This window comes from Herpailurus yagouaroundi, unplaced genomic scaffold, assembly GCF_014898765.1.
Source record: "Herpailurus yagouaroundi ecotype Mexico unplaced genomic scaffold, PumYag 139, whole genome shotgun sequence".
NCBI classification, from domain to species: domain Eukaryota; kingdom Metazoa; phylum Chordata; class Mammalia; order Carnivora; family Felidae; genus Herpailurus; species Herpailurus yagouaroundi.
Genome location: NW_024412394.1, coordinates 27,850,802 through 27,872,961, shown reverse-complemented (window position 1 = coordinate 27,872,961; position 22,160 = coordinate 27,850,802). Strand labels below are relative to the sequence as shown.

The window sequence follows — 22,160 nt, the reverse complement described above, 5'->3', positions numbered from 1 at the left end:
TATAAAGATCATCATAGAATCAATAAGTAACATTCTAAATTGATTTTTCACATCAGCAGGCTCTCTCTCTGTTCTCTTATCCAGACAGCCTTTGCTGTACAATAGCATCTGAGGTTGTCACTAAACCTTCAGCATCAGGTTTCCCTAGCAACACAAGGCTTTTTTCTTTCTCCCACTGTCTGTATCTGAATGAAAAAAAAAATCAATTTGTAATAATCCCTGAAAACACAAGAAAACATTCAGTCTGAGACATATGAAGTTAGCAAGGAAAATGGTGAGTTACAAATGAAATTGGAAATAATTAAATTATAGGGAAGTATTTTGCCTATGGATTTATACAAAGCTCCAGATGGCTTTCTGTATTCATCTCCAGATTAGCTAAATAAAGGCCAAGCCTTATGTCAGCCTGCACATGGCTTTAATGAGTTTACCTTTATACTACAACAGGTTAGGGCTTTTAGCGCCTTGTTTCAGGAGCCACATATAAAAGAAGCCTTATTTGATTAGGGTTCTGAGAAACAGTGATACATGCTAGGCATGTACAGACATTAACAGTAATCACAAGCCTCCCAGGGTTGCAAGCTACCTTGGCTAATGGTTGAAAATCAGGGGTAAGTTGTACTTGATTCCTCCTAGAAATTACTTTTCTATTACAAGATTGCAAAACTGCCTGACTGAATTGAATACCACCACAAAGATCTCGATTAGTCATAAGTGTTTCTTTAACCATATTTTTTGCCTGTTCTCTACAAAATCTTTTTGCAAAATCTTCTCTGTCATATGCTCGAGGATATTCATTCTATTTGAATCAATAAAAAAAATGTTTTGTATTCTTTGAATCTGCAAACAAAGAATATAATGTTTGTCTCCTCTGCAGAATAGGATCTAGGGGAATACCAGAGTCTTTATTTAATCATAACGTACCCATGATTGCTTGAGATTTTTAAAGTTTTCCCCCATTGTCCACTAGCATCGTGGTGCTATGAAATGTCAATTTCAAAAGAAATTGCGTAATTTTCACACTTTGTTTACAAATGATTAACTAGAAATCTGGAAATACTTAACCAAATTTTTAGAAGTGCCCTTTATTTTCATGTTAATAGTCACTAAAATGTTCCTCCTCAATGACACTATAAAGGCAATATTTCCTTTTGATATTGTTGTTAATGTGACTTTATATCTTACTGGATATGATGATTTCTTTTTAAAAAGAAAAAGATGCTTTAAATTTCAAACAGCCTTACCTTATTAATATCCTATCTTATTTTATTATTTAGATGATTTATGCCTCAATAGGATTCATCAGTACTATTTAAATATAAGATTTTTATTATCTTAAAAATATTTGCTTAATTATTAAAATATTTCAGATTATGTGTTTTGAACCACTTGTATTTATTTGGTATATGGTAACAAATGACAGATTATTTCTAAAACTAAGGGTTAACTTTATTTTAAAAATTAATCAGATAGTATTATTAAATATTGTTAGGGCAAATATGACTATATGTCTTTCTGTCATTCTGTCTACAAAAGACTAAATGTTGAATTTCATAAAACATATATTATCATCTGAATGCCTATAACTTTTTTAATACATTATTATGCCATTTTGATATTACCATCTCTAATGGATTTTTTATTTAAAAATTAGTATTCAGTTAATAAGGATGTCAATTTATATTATTGAGAGGATTCAGGAAACACAGTAATACTAGTAGATTAAGTGTGTTTATATTCTCAACCAAAATTGCAGTTGTTCATAATTCAGATTTTTAAATAATTATTAAGAAATTCTTTTAGTCTTTACCTTTCTGGAATGCTAAGTTATAAGTACAATTTTAACTGGCTTAAAATTGCTTTAAAAACCTGAAAAGAAATTTTGGCCACTTTATCCAGATATGAAAAAGCTGTGATCTTGATTTTATCTTGAGTAAAATAGTTTTATAATTATTAATAATAAATTTTAGTCAGTATTCAGCAACTCAAACACCTAAATGTGAAGAAACTTCCATGTTGTAGCAGCCAAGAAAACACACAAACACGCACGTGCACACACACACACACACACACACACACACACACACACAGATAAAAGAGCAAATTTTATTTTTTAAAGGGTATTTTTTCAACGTTTATTTATTTTTGGGACAGAGAGAGACAGAGCATGAACGGGGGAGGGGCAGAGAGAGAGAGGGAGACACAGAATCGGAAACAGGCTCCAGGCCCTGAGCCATCAGCCCAGAGCCCGACGCGGGGCTCGAACTCCCGGACCGCGAGATCGTGACCTGGCTGAAGTCGGACGCCCAACCGACTGCGCCACCCAGGCGCCCCAAAAGAGCAAATTTTAAAGATTTCGGCATTATAAACAGGAGAATAAGTTTCGTGAGGGTAAGGAACAGTCACAATTTCCCTTTGTCCAACTAAAGCCTCAAAGTTAACACCCAAACTGTCATTTAGAGGCATTTAATAAATACTGTTAGTGTTCCAAACAAAACAAAACAAACAACAACAACATACCTGCAAGGTAACTTGTCTCACTTTCTACTTCTACAGTTTTCATAAAGCATTAGTAAGTTGCTTAGGGAAAAAGGAAAAACAAAAGGAAAGAAAGAAAGTAAAATATTTCTGGTGGAGAATTGCCAACAAGCCCTTAGCAATTCCAGCATAAATTATCATCTTATATGACCCAGGTTCATTGACTTCTGCCAGGTTCTTGCCCTAAAAGGCAACATCCAAAATATTCAGTGTTCCCCATGAGCGCCTCAAGTTGTCAGGAGGGTAATCACTTAATAATTTGAATACAAATGTTGTATGCTTATTGAGGCTTACAGAAACTTCAGTGGTGTCCACACATCTTTGGAAGGGGCAGTCGAAATAAATTTAAATTTTTTTGCTATTTTATATCTCAACTGATACAAGTAAATGCTTTATTTCACTTCTGTCTCTGTGTAATGGGATCCAAAAAGTGAAAAATTACAGTATACCACTTCACAACAACTGTGTGTTCCAGAGGATATTCTATTTTAAAAGATAATAAAGCTAACATTTCTGAAGGTCTTTCCAGAAAATAATGCTGAAGAAACAATCTTCATCTTTGAATAAACTAGAAGAAATGCAAATTATTAAATTATGCCTCAGGCTGCCTATTGCATTTTGCTCAAAGAGAACTTATGGTGTATCATTGTCTTAGAAGTTTTAGCCAACTCCTGAGGTCCTCAGAAACTGATTTGAGAGCATTGCATGATGGATTCTGCTTTCCAGGTCATACTCATTTTAACCAAGTTAATTTTATTATGTAGATAATCAAAACTAGTTATTAAATTTATGGTGCTAACATTCTTGAATAAATATAAGCTGTCCATCCTTTGGTTTTATACTCTATTTTGGAAAGCTACTCAGAAATCAAATATAATTTAAGGTTAAATTATTAATTTATGCCAATTTGTCATTTTACAAGAAATAGAGCAGGATCAGAGTCTGGAGAAATATGTTCTCCATCAAACACATGTTTTTTCCTTGAAAAAGAATATGTAAACCTGAATTATAATAATAACTGTACTTGTTGAATTTAGAATCTGAATAGGGAAATATTAGATTAGCATGGTAGTTGAGTATGGGCTCTGAAGTCAGACACATGTGGCTGAAAACTCTTTGTCACTCATTAGCTTTGTAAATTTGAACACATTAATTTGCTCATTCATGAAATTGTTGTGAAAGTACATATCTCATCTGGTTTAGTTAGGTATTAAATATAATATTGCATGTAATATGCTCAGTGCAGTACCTCTGACTTAAGAACTCAATTCATGTTAGGGATTATGCATTATTAGGTGATTTGCATGCTTTATAACACACACACACACACACACACACACACACACACACACACACACACAAATGCCCAAAGCTTCCATATGCACACTGGTGATATATTTAACATGGATTTTACTAGTGGAGTTTGTATGTGAGAATTTGTTTCACCTTAGAATTTGATTGCCTCTATGGCTTCTTTTCATCTTCCTTCTCAAGGACCCTCACTTCTAATTCACTCAGTCATTCTCCAGACATACTAATAGTGCTGTTATGAGATTACAGCCAGATCTGACAGCCTTAGAAGACGTCTTTAAAGTGACTTTGTAGCTCCATGGCAATCTATTACATGATAGATTTACACTTAATGCTCAGAAGGCAATTTATTTCTTTCTTCTCAAACCTTGGGGAGAACCTTATTAGGCTTTCCAAATATCAATAGCATACTTTATTCATGATGATGTCAGCATCTCACAATTTTAGATAAACATATTTATTGGAACTCAGCTTTCTTCCAGGACTTTAAAAGTAATAGTTTGACATCCATAGAATTATAAGAAAAATGTAAACAGAGATAGTGAATGGCCCATTTTTAACATTTTTAAATATGAATATAAAATCAATTTTTATTTGGAGAAAGTAAATGCACATACAACCAATACATTTTGCTTATTCAAATTTTTGAATAGAATATATTCTTCATTCTTTACTGTTTGATTTATTTTTGAGAGAGAGAGAGAGAGAGAGAGAGAGCGAGAGAGAGCATGAGCAGGGGAGGGTCAGAGAAAAGAAGACACAGAATCCAAAGCAGTCTCCAGGCTCTGAGCTGGAAGCACAGAACCTGATGCAGGGCTCAAACCCATGGACTGCAAGATCATGACCTGAACTGAAGTCAGACACTCAACTGACTGAGCCACCCAGGCATCCCTGAATAGAATATATTCTCAATAAAATTTTAATATTTCATCTATTTGTTGTTAATATACAATTATTTAAATGGTTTCTTAAATGTATCATTAAAATTTTAGGATATAAATTTGAAAGTCATCAACTAACATAATTGGATTTATTTAAAAAAATCCCTCAAACAAGCTAAGTAATTTCTTATTATATTTGTGTGTGTGTGTGTGTGTGTGTGTGTGTGTGTGTGTGTGTGTATGTACATATGTATATAAGTACATCTCTGTATAAATCTGTAAGGCAGTCTGGTAGTCTGGAGATGCATGGGATAGTTAATGTGGCAGCTTTGTGTCTTAAAGAGGACAGAATTATTTCTTCTTCCTTGGAGAATCTCAGTCTTTTAAGGCCTTTAAATGATTGGATGAAGCCCACCCACATTATGGATGGTAAATTGCTATAGTCAAAGTCTGTTGATTTAAGTGTATTTATTTTGAGAAAGAGAGAGCACAAGCAGGGTAGGGGCAGAGAAAAGGGGGAGAGAGAGAATCCCAAGCAGTCTCCACACTGTCAATGCAGATCATGATCTCATGGTTCATGGGATTGAGTCCCAAGTCAGGCTTTGCCTTGACAGCATAGAGTCTCTTTAGGATTATCCCTCTCTTTCTCTCTCAGTCTCTCTCTGCCCCTGTCCCACTCATGCTTACTCTGTCACTCAAAATAAATAAACATTTAAAAAAATAAAAGAAAAAGAAAACTGTATTAAAAATACAAAAATAAAAAAAAACTTTATTGCTATTGCTTAAAAATGTTAGTTATCATCTGAGCTTTCAGCAAGTCATAATATTTTTGCTGGTGAAGGGTCTCACTTCCATGCCGATGGTGGTTGACTCATAGGGGTGGTGGCTGCTGAAAGTTGGGGTGGCTGTGGCAATTTCTTAAAATAATAATGAAGTTTGGTGCATCAATTGATTCTTCCTTTCATGAGTGATTTTTTGTAACATGCTATGCTATGCTATTTGATAACATTTTACTCATAGAACTTCTTTTAAAATTGGAGTCAGTCTTCTCAAACCGTTCTGCTTATTTATCAACTAAGTTTATGTAATATTCTAAATGCTTTGTCGTCATTTCAACAATCTTCAAAGCATCTTCACCAGAAGTAGATTTCATCCTAAGAAATCACTTAAATTGCTCACTTATAAGTAATAACTCCTCATTTATTTAAGTTGTGTCATGAGATTGCAGCAATTCAGTCACATCTTCACTCTGTATTTCTAATTCTAGTTCTCTTGCTATTTTAATTGTAGTTATTTCCTCCATTTAACTCTTGAACCCCTAAAGATCATCCATGAGGAATGGAATCAACTCTTCCAAACTCCTGTTAATGTTGATATTTTGACCTTTTTCCATGAATCGTGAATGTTTTTAATGGTATCTAGAATGATGCATCCTTTCCAGAAGGTTTTGAGTTTACTTTGCCTGGATCTATCACAGGAATCACTATGGCAGCTATAGACTTACAAAATGTAATTCTTAAATAATAAGACTTGAAAGTCAAAATTATTCCTTGATCAATGGGATTCAGAATGGATCTTGTGTTAGCAGGCATGAAAACAACATTCGTCTTGTACATATCCATCAGAACTCTTCATTGGTCAAGTGCATTGTCAATGAGCAGTAATATTTTGAAAGGAGTCTTTCCACAGTGGGCTTAAAACACTCACTAAACCATATTGTAAACAGATATGTTGTAATCTAATCTTTGTTGTTTCATTAATAGAGTGCAGGCAAAGTATACTTGGCACATTCTTAAGGGTGCTAGGATTTTCAGAATGGTAAATGAGTGCTGGCTTCATTAGCCCCTAATGAGAGAGTCATCCTGTCCTTTGAAGCTATGAAGCCAGGCAATGACTTCTCTTTTTAAGCTATGAAAGGCCTAGATGGCATCTTCTTCCAGTGGAAGGTTCTTTTGTCTACATTGAAAATCTGTTGTTTAGTGTAGCTCTTTTATCTCATATCTGTTTCCTTGGTTCTTATAGATGACAATACAAGTCAATCACGTCAAATCAGCATAAATGTTCTCTCAGTAAGCTCAAATTAATGACAGTTTGTTTATAAATTATACCATATTTTGAAACTGGTTGAAATGTAATATAAAATTAATTAGCTCCAATAAATACAAATAAATGTAATGAGGGAAAATAAGAACCTTTGCCTTTTGCAGAAAAAAAAAAATAATGAAAGTGACAGGATAGAGAAAGACTCCCTCCAAAACACAGAGTGAACAACTCAAAGCCAATGAGGACATAGTAGGGGAGAAAATTGTTTCTAATCTTCTCACTAACCTGTGGCGATGATGATCTCTTAAACACATGTCAGTCATTAGCCTATAGAACACAGCATGTTGAGATTAGCTTGTTAAATCTGAATTTGGTCTCAGCTTGATGTTTAGATGTTCAATATTGCCTTTGTGGATTAACACTGGAGCCAGAGAAATGTTTACTTATCAAAAGAATACAACCAATACATTATAAAATTTTTCTAAACTGTGATGAAATTGCAAAGTTTTCTGTTTAAAAATAATCTAGATATGTATATTTCCTTTGAGTCATTTATTTACTTAGCCAGCAAATAGTTGTAAGCATCTGTCCTGTTTCTTGCACTGCTCTAGGTTTTGAGACAACAACAATAAATTTGACAGCAAAGGTTCCTGATCTTGTTAAGCTTTTATTTCCAAGCAGGAGCAGAAAAATCAATATACAAATAAGAAAGAAAATAATCGATAATAAATGCCAGGCAGAGAATTCAGATTGAGTGAAGAGCCATTTCCTGGGTAGGTACTTTAGATTGGACAGTCAGGAAGGGCCTCAAAAGTTGACATTTAAACTGACATCTTAATAGCAAGGAGACATATCACCCATCCAAATAGAAAGAAGAGCACCCCAGGCAAATGGGATGAACAGTGCAAATACCCTGAAGCAGGAAAGAGTTTGGCATAATCAAAGGGGAATGCTGTGTAGCTGTAGCACAGTCTGCAAAAGAACAAGCAGTACTGGATGCATTTAAAGAAAGGCAGGAGTCAGAGCCTATGCTAAAATGCATAGAAGATGTACAATGTATTATATGGCAAAGGAAACTTTTAGAGAGAGAGAGAGAGAGAGAGAGAGAGAGAGAGAGAGAGAGAGAGAGTGTGTGTGTGTGTGTGTGTGTGTGTGTTTAACTGAGGGTGTGTATTATTCATCAGTCTCTTAAAAATCATTCTGGCATTTGTAAGGAAAATGGATTGCAGAGAGATGGACAAATATGAAAGAGGATGTTAGAGGAGCTAGAAAGTGGGCAGACCTTGAGCTTCTGTGTTTTCTCCTGCTGTTGCCATGACTTCATTTCTCCTTAATGTTTGAATTTCTATCCCTGTGGAATTTATTTTGGTATAAGGAGTAAAGTAAAAACCCATCTTATTTTTTTGCACATAGGTATCCTGTTGCCTCAGTGCCATTTGTTGATTAATAGAAGGATGGTTTTAAATATTTGTATATCCATATTGAAGAAATTATTCAGTACCCTGAGGGAAAAATAAATTAAAAATATAGGCAGAGATTCCTTTCTTGGATACATACCCCAGGGTAAATCTTACAAAGATCCAAACAAGGATGGTGTATATGGAAACAGGGAGTTGGAAGCAACCTGTGTATCTATCTCTAGAATAATGGATAAATAGAATGTAGTAAATCACAGTATGAAATGTCATACACTAATAAGAAGCAATAAACCATATATGTGTCATGGATTTGTCCTAAACAGGGCAGGAGGAGAAAACTATGACAGAGGTGGGATTTACAAAACCCTTAATGGAACTGAAGCACACAAAAACACAATATATTTTACAAGGATACATCTATGCTTAAGAACATATATCAAGCACATTATAAATGGTTTCTTATGAGAGGAAGATGATGGGATGGGGATTTAGAAAGAAGGGACAAAGTAAAACTTGAAAAGAGCCTTGTATTCACTAGCAATGGTGATGTGTTAACAGTAAAGAGAAATATAAGATGCACTCAATGTCAGGCATGACAAATGTGGAAAAGTGTGCCCTAGATTTGATGAAATATGGTAAATATTATAGCTCAACATTATACACAGGATGTTTAATTTTAAAAATGTGAAAGAAACAGGGTAAGAAAGAGCACTTCAATTAATACTACCATACAAAATTGAATACATGTTTTAAAAGTTAAGATAATTAATATCTGACATGGAATATGTAGCATATATGTAGCCATGGTCTCCCCATTTAACCTCAGGATATGTCTGTTTTAACCTGGACCTCATTTTCCAGTTGTAAGCATTTGCAGACTCTGTCTCTTAATATAGTTCACTAAAATGTCTTCCCTCCTTTATCCATATCACTGGTACAACCTTACTACAAATCCTTATTGTCTCTTCTTTGGATCATTGCCATGATTTTCCTAATTGGGCTCATAGGCTCTGGTCTTGTCAGCAGCTATAATGCTCTGTGATCTTTCCAAAAATGCAAATGTGATGATAATTCCCTTTCTTAAATTCTTTTGATGTTTATACATTGCCTCAAGTGTAAAATCCAAACTCAGGTTGGTTAGTACATGACCTTCATTATCTGGTCTTTGATTACCATCCTTTCTGGTATCTAACCATTTATCTCCCCCAGGCTTCCTTTCTCCAGCCATTCCAGCTGTCTTAATATTTTTTTTGTCATTTTATTAAAGAATGCCAATATTGCTCTAACCCTTCACTGACTGTCATGTAATCAGTTTACAAATCTCAATGCCTTAGGATGAATGGATATCCCAGATCAGGTTGTTTAGCACATTCACACTACTCATTCATGCCAGACATTCTATGTCTGAAATTGGATATCCTACTACTGCTCACATCTGTATGCTCATTTGTTTCTCTAACTCACTGAGAACTCCCTCAAGGCAAGGCCTGCATCTATTTTTTTTTTTTGCAATAACCAGTGTAATGTAAAATATAAAGTAGAATTCAGTAAATATTGGGGCACCTGGGTGGCTCAGTTGATTGTGCGTCCGACTTCAGCTCAGGTCATGATCTCATGGTTCATGAGTTCAAGCCCCACATCATACTCTGTGCTCACAGCTCAGAGCCTGGAGCATGCTTCGGAATCTTTGTGTGTGTCTCTCTCTTCCCCTCTCCCCTCACACTCTCTCTCTCCCTCTCTCTCTCTCTCTCAAAAATAAGTAAATATTTTTAAAAAAGAATTTGGTAAATATTCAGTAAAGGAAATTCATAATTATTTTCAATTAAAAATACAATTTTTTTTCAAAATATAAAACAAAATGACTTGTAAAATACTACTACAAACTTTGGAAAAATTTGAAAACACATAAATTACTAGAAGGATCAAATTTTGAAAGTTCAACTTCATAATAAGTACAAATAAACATCCAAAAAACCATACCAAACCACTTTTATACAGTAACAACAAAAATATAAACATGATGTCAAATGAGTAAGTATGCAAGTGAAAGATAATCAAATTATTTTTACCTGACACAAATCAAGTGTCACTGTTAATATTAAAGAAAAGCTAAGAAAAATTGGAAGAAATATTTACGTAAATTTAATCCATGAATAAAATATAAGACCCAGGACTGATCAAAGATGAGAGCTCCAGATGATTTTGTTTTACATACTTGACTAGTTTGAAAAGCCATATGTTATGTTGGTGTCTCAGTTTAAGAAATTACTTATAAGAAGTAATTGCTTTGAACACTATCAAGAAGACTTATTACTTAGTATGCTTTATGATAAAACAATCCATATTTAATGCTGTCTGTGGAAGATTTAAACACACACACACACACAAATTCTAGAATCAACTAGTAAAAACAGTGCTGATGCAAAAGTTATAGAATTTCACTAAGGAAATGTGTATGAGTGAATCAAAGAATAACATATAAATACCTGCAGCTTGGTAAAATCTTTAACACTGCAGATAATAGGAACCTGTAGGTGCAATGCAATAGGTATACCACAGTGGTTGTGGGAACACCCTCAGAGGATGATATTAGACCAACATCATGTGACCTAATATTGTTTAGAGAGAATACAAATGATAGTAGGTGCTTTCTCAATTACTTTTGGAATATTAAAGATCATTATGGATAGTTTCCATGAGTTTGTATCTCCTTTTGGTTTATAATCAGAGAAAAATTACCTGTTCTTTTAAAACAGAATTTTAATTTATATTTGATTTTATTTATTTAAAAAAATTTTTTTTCAACATTTATTTATTTTTGGGACAGAGAGAGACAGAGCATGAACGGGGGAGGGGCAGAGAGAGAGGGAGCCACAGAATCGGAAACAGGCTCCAGGGTCTGAGCCAGCAGCCCAGAGCCTGACGCGGGGCTCAAACTCACGGACTGCGAGATCATGACCTGGCTGAAGTCGGACGCTTAACCGACTGCGCCACCCAGGCGCCCCTGATTTTATTTATTTTTAAAGCAAGTATTAATTATATAAACCCATAGGTATTTATGACTTAACTGCAAATCCTTTCATTAGATGTTGGAGCTATTTACTCTACTATGACAAATACTTCCTTAAACCTACATGCTCACTGTTTATATTCAGAGATTGCACCTTCTTGTTGAAGCAATAAAAGAACTTAGAAATTCGAATGCAAGTCACCTAACTATATATAAAAGATGAATATTTCTTTTCCTACTGCTTAGGAAGGTAGCCATTTTTTAATGTATAAATAAGGATGTCTTGTATCCTGGTCATACAAATAGGTATTATCCAGATATAGCATTTGAAACGCTAGAGTCATTCCTACAGATGACTTTTACATCATCTTCCTTCTCTGACACACACAAATACACACTACTGTGTTGGTATAAGAAGCTCATGTGATAAGTCTTTAAGCAGCCCTTTGTAAAATGTAAGTCATATGTGTTCCTTGTCTTGTGCATTAGTTGTGTTAGTGCAGTATCTTTGAAATATCACCTACTGGTTTGATTTGTAGGTTCTGAAAATGTGTTATTTTGGCTTACAAAATGTGGCTAGGGATACGATTTATTAGTCATCAGGCATACTGACAGGTTGTGACTAAGATAGATGAAATGACATGATGATTTCAGGTCTACATTGATACATGCTTGTTATTGGCTCCAAAGCCTAATTATATTACTTCGCAAGCCAGGCTTTTCCACCATTTAGATTAGTTGTTTCTAAATTCAAATGCCTAAGGCCTAATCATCTGGTTACAACTCAAAAAGAGGGAAAAAAATATTGTTGTTCTTTATTTCTGTTTTCAAACTTGGAACAGAATGATTATGTCAAACAGAAATAAAATGCCTAGCTGTAGTGTTTTCTCTGTGGGCTTACAAACATTTACTTACTTTGTTTACAATGAGTCTCATAAGATTAACAAATCAAATTGACAGATGATCAATGTCAGGTCTATTGAGAAACTGCCTGTGCAAACAGAATACCAGATCAGACCCCAGTGGCTCACTCAAGCCCTGATGATCATATGTACATTGTAAAGCATGCCTGTGGTAAAAACTTACTGTAAAAGTCACCTTGGTATGAAATGAACTTAACATGAATTTCACATTAGCTTGTGAAAGATAGCTTTAAAAAAATGTCTAAAGTACATGATGAAGCAGCTATTTATAATGACAAATATACTTAAAATGTTGAATTTTTATGTATCATTTTAATTGTTAGCAACTGTTAATTTTAATCAATTTAAAATGAAGAGATAAAATATATATTTTTATCCAAGCTGAATTCACTGATGTAGATGTGTATACATTTCTAGCTACTGTTAACATTTTTTAGCCATCTAGTAATTTCATGCTTTTGTGATCCTAATTCAAGCCATGCCAAGAATAACAAATTCAATTTGGTCTATTTTAAAAGTAAAGACATGCACCCTTTATTAGATGTTAATTTTATAAGGGGAAAGAATATAGAATCAATAGAAATTCTGTATTTTAAGCATTCTGAGAAATTCTTCATTTTCTTTTTTTTTCCTTTTTGGGTTTTATTTTAATTTCTCAAATCATTTTTTATTATAAGCAATATACATTAAAATAAATTGTAAATTTTATTTACAAATTCTTTAAAATGATCCCAGAATTATTTTTATTTTGAAAATTACTCTTCTACTTTTATGGTGTGGAAGATTCATATGCTACTTTACATTTATCAGTGAGGTAAATTATACCATATTTCTATATGTTTTCTAAATAATTAAAAATTATTTAAAATTCAAAAAAAGTTATTTAAAAGACTTATCCTTAGTTGTCCACATGCTTTTTTATTAATTTTTATTATTTAATTATTCAATTTATCAAAAACCAGAGGAAGTTGACTTGCAATAGTGACAACAGATAAGAAAACCAAGACTACTATTAAAATGCATTATGCAAAATGTGGCATAAGATCCGTCTCATTTTTTTATCCATTCTGACACCTGGTGTCTTTCGAGTGGAGCATTTAGTCCATTTACATTCAAAGTACTGTGATAGTTATGTATTTATTTCCATTTTATTGCTTGTTTTATAATTTCTGAGATTTTCTCTGATCTTTTCTTGTTTTTGTCATTTTTCACGGTTTCTCTTTTGCACTCAGAGTCCCCTTTAATATTTCTTGCAGGGCTGATTTAGTGGTCACAAAACCCTTTAGCTTTTGTTGTTCTGGAAAACTCTATCTCTCCTTTTATTCTGACTGATAGCATTGCTGGATAGAGTATTCTTGGCTGCACACTTTTCCTGTTCAGCACTTTGGATACATGATGTCCCTTCCTTCTGCCTTGCCAAATTTCTGTTGAGAAATCTCCAGCTAGCCTTGTGTTTTCTCTTGTAAGTTAAGGACTTCTTTTATCTTGTTGCTTTTAAGATTTTTATTTTATCACTATGTTTTACAAATTCCATTATAATGCCTTAGTGTTGGTCTACTTTTGTTGTTTTTGATGGGAGTTTGTGCCTCCTGACTCTGGATGTCTGTTTCCTTCCCCAGATTGGGAAGTTTTCCACTATTATTTCTTTTAAAAATTTTTTTTAATATTTATTTATTCTTGAGAGAGAGAGAGAGAGAGAGCATGAGCAAGGGAGGGGCAGAGCAAGAAAGGGATGCAGAATCCAAAGCAGGCTCCGGGCTCTAAGCTGTCAGCACAGAGCCTGACACGGGGCTCATACTCACAAGTGGTGAGATCCTGACCTGAGCTGAAGTCAGATGTTTAACCGACTGAGCCACCCAGGTGCCCCTTCACTGTTTTTTTCTTGAAATAAATTTTCTGCCCTCTTTGCTCTGTCTTCTTCTTCTGGGACTCCTATAATATGAATGTTATTACATTTGATGGAGTCAGTGAGTTCCCCAAATCCATTCTCATACTGCATAATTCTTCTCTCTCTCTCTTTTGTTCTGCTTTATTATTTTCCATTATTTTGTCTTCTAGATCACTAATGCATTCCTCTGCTTCTTCCACCCTGCTGTTCATTGCATCAGGCCTGTTTCCAATCTCTTTTATTGCATTAATCATCTCTGATTGATTCTTTTTTACCCCTTTTATCTCTGTGGTGAGGATCTCACTGATGTCTTCTATTCTTTTCTCAAACCTAGTGAGTATCCTTATTATTGTTGCTTTAAATTCTCCATTAGGTATATTTGCGTAGATCTCTGGCCATAGCTTTATCTCATACTTTCATTTGGGGTAATTTCCTATGTCTTGCATTTTGTCTAGGTTTCTGTCTTCTTCTCTGTGTTAGAAATGTTAGTTATGTCTCCCGTCTCTGAAAGTAATGGCCTTGTGTAGAAGAGGTCAGGTAGTGCCCAGGGCCTGGTACTTCAGGTAGTGTCTCCGGTATGTGCTGCTTGTGCTTTTGTTATGTTTTGGCTCCTCTACCCTTTAGGCCAGCTGTCCACAGAGGCTCTCCTTGCCTGGTGTAGGCAGTGTTTGGCCCCTGGCCTGAATGTGGTGAGTTTAAACTAGGTATGTTCTGCTCTGCTTTTAAAATGAGACTTGACACCAACTCCACCAGAACTGAGAGAAGGAGAGAGAGAATCCCAAGTAGGCTCTGTACTATTAGTATGGAGCCTGATGCAGGGCTCAAACTCACAAACTGTGAGATCATGACCTGAGCCAAAATCAAGAGTTGGATGCTTAATTGAGTGAGCCATCTAGGCGCCCCTAAATTACCAACTTTAATTGAAATTTTTCTAATAATTATATAGCATTCATGTAATATTCAGTAAACAATGAATTATACTTTAGTATCAGTTTGCATTCTAAGCCAATATGGTGATAACTAAAGTTTTTCATAATACAGTTTTTCTTCCCTTTTAACAGTAGCATGGCATATTTTAATACATCCCTGAGAATTTGTCTGAGAGTTTAATGAGATCAGGGATGTTGGCCAGGCAACCAAGGTCAGAAGTTTTGAATAATACAGAGGAATCTTTAACTTTCATCTCGATATTCACTAGTGCAGGCAGAAATAGCCTTTGTTTTATAGGATCTGAGTTGGAAAGAGACCTATTGGGTCATCTTTTAAAAATGTTCCTACCTAAATAGGATAGATAATTCCCTTCCAGTATAATCACCATGCATTGTAAAATAGACCCTTTATGTGACTAATCCCAGTGGAAATCTAGGATTTTATGCATCTTAGAATAACTATTTTAGACCAAATTAAGAGTGAAATGCCAAAATTGTAGTTAACTTGATACTTCTAAATATTTTGTATTAATACAGAACTGGGGTGTGTGTGTGTGTGTTTGTGTGTGTGTGCATGTGTGTGTGTGTGTGTGTGTGTGTGTGTGTGTGTTGTGTGTGTGTGTGTGTGTTTGAATATACATAGAAAATAGACTAGCCATAATACCTCTTCATAATTATATAGTTATGTTTATATAGCTCCATTCTTAATTACAAAGTAGAAATAGTTTTCCATAAAAATCAATAGAAAATCAATTTTTTTGTTAGAGCCTTGTCACGTGTGCAAATGTGTCATTATAAAATGACATTGTAGAAATAGTCACCTTTAAAGATAACATTGCTAAAATAGGAAGGCAAGGCATGAAGAATAAAAATTCTTAAACCTTCCATTTCTTTAATAGTTATAAATTTGATAACGTATATCACCCAACTTCCTCTCCCTTTCTCCCTTACTTGCATTATATGATCAAATGAAAAAAGAAAAAAATATATTACATTGGATCTGAGGCATATGTTAAATCAGAATCGAACAAATGAAGTCGAGTTTCTTATTGAGGCTGACTATATGGAATGACAAATTAAAGACCATGAGATCTTTTAAACATGCATTTGGAAAACACAGAATTGTGTTCTAAACCCTTTTGAGATTTTTCAGTAATTAATATAACTTTAAGATTATTTGACATATTCTTGCCACATAAAATAATACCATGAGTTGTCTCTTTTCTTCTAATTTTGCAATCTATACTTAATGTTACCGTGAAGGTATTTTTAAAAATTACCACTTAATTCCCTTGTTGAAATTTCTATTTCATGGCACCCAATCCTCTAAGGACCAAAATACACACTTATTTCTAATCACCTGGTCAGCCTCTTTGCCCTTGCATATTTTATTCCAGCATTACTGAAAAATACATAGCTTCCATGTAAAACCTAGATTTTGTGCAAGTTATTGCCTCTGCTCTCTCTCAATTCATTCTAAGCTTTTAGATCTCACCTCTAATTCTCTCTAAACTTGAAATCTTTTCTAACTTTACCCAGGAGATTTCATCATTTTGCAAAATTTTAATCATTATGGCAAATTTTATACTTTATTGTCATTTTTTCCCATGCAACTCTGCTACTTCCTGAGATTTTAAACACGTTTAGAGTAAGGAATGTACATTTTCTCCTTTGTATTCTCAACCTGACATAATAGTAAAAATATTGATAAATATTGAATGTCTAATGGCTATGCAAAGTGTATTTTTAGAAAAAATTCACAACCCAATGATTTACCTAGTTGGTAGTTAACAGATTTCTGTACAAGTTCATCAATTTACAGAAGACCAAATAGCCAGTCAGTATTAGAACTGGGATTCCAAGTCAGGCTGACTCCAGATTATGAATTCTTAATCATATTTAAAGCTCTGGCTACCTGAACTATACAGCCTCAGTACTTCTGATTACCCAAGGGCTATCTCTGCCTAGAAACTAAGACCAAGAAGGAATGCATTAGTTTGTCTAAGTGTGACATTTTTCTCTCTTTTTAAAACTACTTTATTGGGATATGATTAACATACAAAAAGCTGCACATATCTACTGTATACAATTTGAGGATTCTGTAGATAAGTATACATAGGTGAAATTGTCACCTCCATCACTGTCATAAACATAAAATCACCTCCAAAAATTTCCTTCTTCCCTCCTAGCAATACAGTATCATTAACTATAGCTACTATGGTGTATAGTAGATATCTAGGACTTATTTATTTTGCGTGACTGAGACTTTGTAACTTTAATTCTCACCACCACTACCGCTAGCCCCTGGCAACCATTTTGGTCCCTGCTTTTTTTTTTTTTTAATATTTCTCTTTTTTAAAATGCCTGAAGAGGCCTCTTTTAATAATAACGAAAGAGATTTAATTTACATCCTAACTTCAAAAAACAAATTAAATTGTGAAGAATCAAATAGCAATGTAGTTAAACTCCATAAAGATTTACTACATTTAACAATTTTCAAATACCATTGTATGAAAAGTGCATATGTTTTATTGTACATGCTTTTAAAATTTTTTTTTTTCAACGTTTATTTATTTTTGGGACAGAGAGAGACAGAGCATGAACGGGGGAGGGGCAGAGAGAGAGGGAGACACAGAATCGGAAACAGGCTCCAAGCTCTGAGCCATCAGCCCAGAGCCCGACGCGGGGCTCGAACTCACGGACTGCGAGATCGTGACCTGGCTGAAGTCGGACGCTTAACCGACTGCGCCACCCAGGCGCCCCGTGTACATGCTTTTAAAACAATCCTTTTTAACTATAGAACCAAAGCTTCGATCTTTGTAATCTTAGATTGTGTCTTCCTTCTTCAACCCTCCTGTACAGTTTCATGTTGATCGGGTAACCATAGCATCCACATAGGGACATTCTTGAAAGTAATAAATATTAAAGCAGTTAAAACAAAGACACACACATCCTATGCTATAGGACACACAGCATAATCCAGGATTACACTGGGCAAACTGGGAGGAGTGATCACCCTATGTATTGGCCATTTTCTTAGTGTCCTGTGAGACATTATTATATAAGAAACACAGAGTCTCCTATATCTCTGCATTTTTTAGTCCCCTTTTCTTTAAGCATAAATAGGCTTCCAAACCTCAGAGGTATAAAAGCAAATCTTTATGGCCCCTATTAGTCCTTTCTAATTTTATCTCTCATCATCTTTGAACTTAAAATTCCACAATTTTCCAAATCCTAATACTCTTCTAAAAGTAAAACTCTAAAGCTCAAGAGTTAAGGGAAAAGAAAAAAGGATAAGGAGAAAGAGGAAGAAGAAGTAGAAAGAAAGGAGGAAAGGAAAGGGAAGGAAAGAAAAGGAAAAGGAAGGAAAATGAAAGGGAAGGGGAAGGAAAGGAAAAGGGAAATGAAATAAAGAAAAAAAAAGAAACAGTAGGGTGCATACTTTTGTAGCCTGTGTCTCAACCAGAGTTCTCAATTCCAACATATGTTTCTTACTTTCATAAGGTTACACGGTTATATAGAAAGTCAAAATTATGCAAACAACATATATTCATTGTAGAATGTATAAAGAATAAAAAGGAAAGAAAAATTAAAGGAAGTAGAGAGGGAGAAAGAAAGTAGAGAGTGACACAAGTGAGAAAATTTATTAAAGCAAAAATAGATACTTGAATGTAACAACGGGAGCTCAAGAAAGAATTGCGAGCCATGGGGTTTGGGTTTCTTTTATTGACAGCTGTTAACAAGGGGGTAGAATATTTGTTACTTGGGATGGGAATTTGTCTGAAGCAATGTTTCATGCCTTTTCTTTCTTATTTGGTCAGGGGTTTCCTGCCATGGCACCTGCCATTTCGGTCTGTCTGGTTTGATCTAGCTTCTTCTGGCTGTGTGTTGGAGTATTGCCAGGACAGACTTCTGACTTTCTGAATAGTTGGCCTTGACTTCCTCTTCGCAGGCTTCCAGGAATCTTGCTAGGACCTAACACACTGTCTCTAACGGAAGGAAGTGTTAAAAACAATATTCAACCAAGTGAAATTTAAAGATTTTAATACTTTTATTGAGCTATTCCTGAAACAGGTAGCATCCCTTCTAGCAAATAGGAAGAGCTCCGGGGATCTATAGAAAATGGAAGACTTTTATCAGCAGAAAGTGGGGAGAAACAAGGAAGTCATAAACAAAAGAAAGGATTATTTCAGGCAAGGTCACTTTCTTTTGGGTGTCTATCACGTGGATTACCTCTTGTGTGCTGCCCAGGCAATTCTAAGCAGGTTGGTTGAGATTATAATCATAGGAGAGGCTGAAACTGCGCTTAGTCCAAGTCTTAAGTCTTGGTTTGCTGACTTGGAACTTAGCACAAATGACTCTTTTTTAACAAAAGAAAGGGACATAGGAAGTGAGGGTTGGGAGAGAATAGAAACTTGACTTCTTGTTATTATTTGACTTCTTGTTATTATTGGAAAGTGAGGTCAGTTTATATTCTATCTTCTATGAGGATCATTTGGCTTCCTATGTAGTCTGCTTATATTTGCCATCTCACTTGGTGTCTGTTACACATCTTTAATAGATGTCTAAGAATCTATGAAAGGAGGGAAGAAAAACTTACACTGTATCAACATGATTATTGTGCCTAACATCTAGGGGTGCCTGGGTAGCTCAGTTGGTTTAAGCGTCGGACTTCGGCTCAGGTCATGATCTCACCGTCTGTGAGTTCAAGTCCCGAGTCGGGCTCTGTGCTGACAGCTCAGAGCCTGGAGCCTGCTTAGGATTCTGTGTCTCCCTCTCTCTCTGCCCCTCCCCTGCTCATGCTCTGTCTCTCTCTCTCTCTCTCTCTCTCTCTCTCTCTCTGTCAAAAATAAATAAAAAATTAAAACAAAATTTTTTTTAAAATAAAATAAAATCTAAAAAGTAAAACATAAAGCTTTCCTATAGTTGAAATTTAGCCTAGATTATATTCTTTTCAACTCCTATCATTATGCAAACCATTGAAAATAGCCCTTCTGCTTATTTTTTTTAAAGTCTGTAGCAGTTTGTAGACACACTTTAAAGCATGGCTTTATGTATCCCCAGTACCAGATACTTCTACATGATTATAAATATTATAGGTTTTGTGAGCACTGAATAATCATATTCAGTTCCTTTGTAGTTCTTTAGGGGAAAAAGAACTTATACATAATTCATTGGAAATTCATACTTTTGTTTGCATATTTATCATTACATTGTCATCTCACAAATATAATATGATAAAGAATATGTATCCACTTTCACTTGATAGGACACAAGTTTGATAGGATCTTATTTAACAAAGTATCTCTAATTTATATTTAATATTTTATGAGTTTTTTCAATTTTTACACATTTGATTTTTTTATATATCAATTTTATAAAGGAAGATCACTAAGAGCTCATATGAAATTTGAAACAGGATGAAATAATAAAAATACTGATGTGATTACCAAAGATTTATATACATATATATCATAGCAAGCCAAAGTAAAATAGAGTAAGTTTTCCTATTTTTAAATTCAACTTCATTTTTTAAATCAAATTTTATATTTATTTTTCCCAGAAACAGATTTATTTTGTGCTGGGTAAATAAGTAAAGTTGTAGGGTCTTGACCTTGATATTTACCTAAATATTTCACATATTTCCATTGTGATTCACATCAGCATATATAATACTTAAAGTTGGACATTTTCAACTGGACTATTATGTTTATAGATCCTAAAATATCATCTTCAGTTTACTTTTTACCTTGTATACATAACCTTGCAATTTTTTTAGTAAGTTATTTCTTTCAAATTGTACTGTATTCTTTTTAAGTAATCTCAGTGCTACTGCTTATAAATTATTCAGTTGTAATTTTTATGCTTTAAAGATGTGTAAATTTAAATCTGAATATTCCTTAGTTTCAACAGCACAAGAACAACAATAATATAGTTAATGCATCATTTATCATTCATCTCTGGTATCAGCCTAGATATAAATGCGTGACTAAATAATAAATTAGCCCTTTTTTATATAGAATAATTGTATTTCTAATATTTCAAATTAAAAATAATTTATCCTTGGGCTCTATTAAAATATATTTAAATTTGTGACATTAATGGCAGTTCTCTTTCAATTTTTTAATGTTGTCACCAAGTCCTATCAATTCTAGTTTCAAAATTGTTGCGGTGAGTCCCATGTATCATTTGCCAGTGTTAACATCCACTTCAGATATTTGTCATCTTTTACCTCAGTTGCTGTAATAACCTCTAAATTTGTCCTATTGATGCATATACCACATTGCCACACTGCTTTCTTAATAAAAAAACAAAATCATATGTTATATCTTCCTGCTTTAAAAGTGCCACATCACCTAAGGAATAAGTCAAAATTCCTTAGAATGACACTTAAAAAGTTTATAATGTGGATCCATCCTTTATTTTCTTAAATTTCTTAAGTTCCTTTAACAAACCTATGAATTCTACTGTTCTCCCCATTTGTGTATGTGTATGTGTACAATCACAATCACAAAGAATTTACTACATAGACTTCCTTACTGAATGATCAAGGAGCCATGAGAAAACCACAGAGAAGAAAAAATTATCCAATAAATAGTTTTGTAATAAATAGTTTCTTATCGCGGAGGAGGATTCAATTTAAGTAGGTTGGGTACAAGAGGCAGAGATGGATATTAGTATTGATCGAGGTCTCTTGAGATCAACACCTATGGATGTCAGGGAAAGGAGAAGAATTGGGTAGCCAGAGAAGATGAGCTCTGATATACTCTAAATATTGACCTCTAAATATGCACCAATCCTTAGATTATTTCAAGTGGAGAAGAAGGGACCAGGTTTTTTCTCAGTCTGCATCCATTTATCATTAGATACAGGCTGTTGCCAAGAAAGTCAACACTCTGTCAAGGCAGCACTCTTCACCAGAAATAATTCCTGGAGTTGAATGATCCTTGAAGGCTATTGAAGCACTTCCAGGTACTGGGGATTTACGTTCTTTAGTCCTGAAGGGGGATTGAGGAAGCACATCACAGGGTCCACTATACTTATCTCACAGCAGCAACAAAAAGTATTCACTGTGAATTGAAGATTAAAATATTAAACATTGAAATATTAAAGAAAATGTTCTGCAAACTTTGTTTTACCTTCTACAATGTGAATGCCTCAGTATATAAAAGACATAGAAGAGATTACAAAGAAAATATAAATATTTGAACATGTTATT

General features: G+C 34.2%; 1 protein-coding gene across 1 annotated transcript in view; it reads left to right on the top strand.

Annotated features, from left to right (window-relative positions):
* The first annotated feature begins 444 nt into the window (after positions 1 to 444).
* LOC121029632 (protein eyes shut homolog) overlaps positions 445 to 22,160 on the top strand; it is a 388,431-nt gene continuing 366,715 nt past the window's right edge. Inside the window, exon 1 of the mRNA XM_040473866.1 lies at positions 445 to 611. The gene's annotated coding sequence lies outside the window, so the exon portion shown is untranslated. The remainder of the gene's footprint in view (positions 612 to 22,160) is intronic.